Here is a 4,810-nt window from a genome sequence, read left to right on the forward strand (position 1 = left end):
TGTATATAAGACTTGGCAATTAAACTTGGAGGAGTGAGGGGAGAGGAAAATATCTGCAATTAGCCTACCCACCTCCTTGGCCTGAGTTTATATCACATTTTCATTATGCATTCAGCTGTTGATGGACATATATTTCAGTTCCAGGTCCTAACTACTGTTGAGGACAGGTCTCAACAAAAATACTTCTTAGAATAGAAAGAAATAAAAGTAATGAATATAAAAAGGAATAAAAATGATAAGATAGAAAACATAAGATGGTATCAGGAGTGTATTTCAGGAATCACTCAGACCCTGAAATCACTCATGTTTATTTTTCCACAGCTTTTATACCCAATGTAAACTAGAGGAGAAGGTAATAAAAGACTTTATTAACATGATATAAAAGATAAACTCACAGTCAAACTCTGAGACATCCATTCATTAGCATTCTGTTGTCTAGGTAGCAAGGTTCCACAAGTCACAATCTCCAAGTCACAGACACTGAAGCCCGCCCTTCCCTAGGTGATCTCATAGTTACAGAAGACAGGAGCAGAAACACTATGCATATCCTGACCACCCATCAGGATGGCACCAAGCTATCTTAACCTCAGAAAGAGCCAGGCCACCACCTCCTGAGGTAGAAGGTGCAATAAAGCCTGTTAGTTTCCAAACACTCTGACCATCAGACAAGCTGAAAATGAGCCTGCATTTTTCAGCCTCCACAAAATATTGTGAATTAAACCACAGTGAACATGGATAATCAGGTATCTCTATTAAATCTTTTGTGTATCATACATGGAGTGCTATACCTGGAACACATGGTAAATCAGTTTCTAGTTTATTGGAAGAGTCCAGACTAATATCCAAAGGGACTAATGTACACTTGTATTTCTTCTGTGAGAGTACTCTGTTCAGCTACATAGTATGTTTTAAATTGGGTTGATTACTTCTTGACATTAACTTGAGTTTTTTTTAAAATATTCTAGACATAAAGCATCTTTCAGATGTGTATCTCACTCTGTGGGCTGGGCCTTCACTTGATTGACAATTATTTTTGTAGCACAGACTGTTTTAAGTTTTGAGAGATATCTGAAGTCATAAGTCACAGACAATCCCACACCAGTTTGGAATTATGATTAATAGAATGGTTATTTATTTAAGGGGGGAAAACTTACAGATCACTGTCCCAGACAACAGGCCTCTGTGCAATCAGGAAGGGAGGCTAGTCGCTGGAAGTGGAGCCGGAAGCCAGAGAGTGAGCAAAGGGCAGTGGCAGCTTTTTTAAAGAGAGAGAGAGACTACGCCCCAATGGGCTGGCATCTCTGCAGCTATTGGCTGAAGGAAAAGACAGAACTCCCGCAACACCTCCCCCTTTTGTTTAAGTAAGAGGGTTCTAAACCTACTACAAAATTATACACAATATGTACAAATATCCTATTCTAACTGGCTTAAATCTTGTATAATAAATAACTTGGCCAAGTCATGAGAGGAAAATAACTACATTTATATAGTCTTCAACTCCATCAAAGATCTGAGAAGGGAAATAATGTTACCTGAGTAATAAGGAAGTGCAATTAAACAACTTCCAAAACATGCAACAAATCACAGAGACAACTAGTTACCTGGGCAATCACCGCAAGGTCACGTTCGCAGTGTTGAAGCAACCAACTTTGGCTAAGTCCTAACATAACTGACATACCATTTTCAAAGGCAAGAAACTTTTCAAAACTATCTTACCCTGTCTTGGCAGGATATGACAGTCCTGTTTTATCCATTTAAGGATACTATGTATCTCTGTCAGTGGTTGAGGTATGGGCATTTCTTTGCCCAAAGGCCAGTTCTGCCAAAAAGAAAGGCTCCATGTGGAGTGTCTTTGGTGCTCAACATTCTTTCAGGAATAGATCGGTGTTTCCAGGAGCAATTGTGTCTCACTACCACAAAACTGAGTTAGATTAAAGGCCATTTTCTACAGCTCTTTGAAGAAGTTGAAGATTATCTATCTATACTGAATATAATCTCTATGTATCTAAAAAACCTGATTAGTCTAATTATAAATGAAAAACATAGATGACTATTGATCTATATAATTCTCAATACCTATCTAACTTAAAAACTAAGACAATAAACAACTGTGCAATAAATGAGGACAATATGACCTCCAAATAAAAACAATGTACAAATATACAATGAAATATGGTAAATATGTATCAATACATAAAAATATATACAAGTATCAGAGGTAGAAATGTACACTGCAATATGGTAAATATATATATATATATAAATGTTTTTAACAGAAGTAAAGAAGTAAAGAATGCATGCATACAATAGTCACTATAATTTAACTTTGTATCAATATACAAGAATCGATACCAATATATTTGTCTAAAAACAGTAACTCACAATTACAAATCTATTATCAGATCATCCAATTATCCCTCTTTTTTTTCAAAAAGATCCCTGAGCTTATAAAATTCCTTCCCCAACCCCCCAACACTCAACCATATACTAATTATAATCAACCGTTAAATGATATCCCTAAACCCAAGGACAAACTTTACTGGGAGAGGGGATGTCATACTCTAGAATTGCTTCCAGCTGTCATGGGGGCGACGTTCTTTCTGGGGGATCCTGTGATGGTTAAATTTCAAGATCAATGTCTTTTAAAATTGCAAATAGTCTCTGAGTATTTTGTGCAGGTCTGGCCAAAATGTTGTATAAGATGTGCACCATTTCAGCTAACCAAGTTGGAACTGTCTTGTGCAGCTGGTACCCACAGCAGGTCTTGTAGTAGTGCTATCAGTATCATGACATCATATCAACCAGGTAGAGTTGTTGTTATGGGGCCCCATCTTCTTCCTAGAAACTTCAAATGTCACTGCAGGAAAAACTCATTGTTCATTGTGAAAAACTTAAACATTAATCATATAGACATATGTAGACATACATATATTCAATGAAAGGTATAATAGATATATTTAATGAAAGGTATGATAGATATGAAGAAAAGCAAAGATGTTTTCTAAACTCATATTTCTTTCTGTCCCATATCATGGCTCTTGACATGAGACAAAAACTCCAGAAACTCTGGGTTTTTCTCTTAACAACAGGCTTGGAATTCGAGAGGGACTAAGCCAGAGTCCAACTCCAAAACCAGATCTATAAATTTAGAAATATGATTTAATATATTTTACTTATGGAACCTATTCGTTTTCTTGATAGTCCCTATTGGGCAGTTATTTTTCCATCTGTCAGTATTCAAACATCCAGGGTCCCTTGAATTTTTCAAAGAATTATAAGGGCTTTGTTCCACCTTACTCAGTCATCTGACTTGTAACCGGCTTTCTCTGATTTATTTACATCAGTATAAAATGTATGGGCTCCAGTTATTGGAGCATCACATACAATTTTAAAAAGAATTTAAGAAATTCTCTTTATGAATTAAGTCTATTACTTTTGGGATAGTTGCTATTAATTTCTCCCAAAAAATAGCACAAGCTCTTTGCCATGGTTCATTGTCTTCCCATAACTTTTTTATTTCTTCAGTAGTAAAAGGCACTATAATTTCTGCTGGGTCTATACCTGCTAGTTGACGAGGTCTCAGCTTACCTTTTATAATTAATTCAGAGACATTTTCCACATAAGTTTTTAATTTTTTTACTTGGTTTATTAGGTATAAATATCCATTCTAAAATAATATATTTCCTCTGCATTAAAATTCCTGTAGGAGAAATTCTGGAAGGCAATATGACTAGGATGCAACTAAGATTTGGGTTCACCCTATCCACATGTGCCTCCTGTAATTTTTCCTCAATCATTGTCAGTTCCTTTTCTGCTTCAGCTGTCAGTTTTCTAGGACTATTCAAATCTTTATCATTATCTAAGGTTTTGTTTAAATGAAATATTAGATCAGCTATTATCCCAACAGCTGGTCGAAGACTGGAAATGTCTCCTAACAATCTTTGGAAGTCATTGACTCTGGTCTCTCCTAATTTGTGCCTTTTGCATTTTAATTTTGTCTAACCCTATTCTGTAACCTAGGTAATTAATATAATTTCCTCTTTGAATCTTTTCAGGGGCAATTTGTAACCCCCATTTAGGCAAGACTTTCTTTACATCTTCAAACATCCTTTCTAAAGTATCTTTATTTGAATCAGATAACAAAATGTCATTAATGTAATGAAAAACTATGGACTTGGGAAATTGTTTACGAATTATTTCCAATGGCTTACTTACAAAATATTGGCACAATGTAGGACTATTGAGCATACCCTGTGGGAGGATAGTCCATTGATATCTCCTAGTAGGCTGAGAATTATTATAAGTAGGCACAATGAAGGCAAATTTTTCTCTATCCTTTTCTTGTAAAGGTATAGTGAAAAAACAATCTTTCAAATCAATAACTACAAGAGGTCATCCTTTTGATAATAGAGAAGCCAGGGAATTCCAGATTGTAGTGGGCCCATAGATTTAATTACCTTGTTAACAGCTCTTAGATCTGTCACCATTCTCCATTTACCAGATTTCTTTTTTACAACAAACACAGGAGAATTCCAAGGGCTGGTTGATTCTTCAATATGGTGAGCATCTAGTTGCTCTTGTACCAGCTGTTACAATGCCTGTAATTTATCTTAAGCTAGAGGCCTCTGTTTGATCCATATTGGCTTCTTAGTTAGGCATTTTAAAGGTAGGGCTGCTGATACCTCTAAAGGTTTGCTATTTGCTGTATGTTCTTGTATAACCTGAATGGCTGGTGACCTTTTTGCACAACACCTCATCATATCCTTCCCAGAATTATGAGTTCCTGAAACTACAAGAATGTTAACCTTGG

This window comes from Alexandromys fortis, unplaced genomic scaffold (genome assembly GCF_014885135.2).
Source record: "Alexandromys fortis isolate MF-2015 unplaced genomic scaffold, M_Fortis_MF-2015_v1.1 scaffold_411, whole genome shotgun sequence".
Taxonomy (NCBI): domain Eukaryota; kingdom Metazoa; phylum Chordata; class Mammalia; order Rodentia; family Cricetidae; genus Alexandromys; species Alexandromys fortis.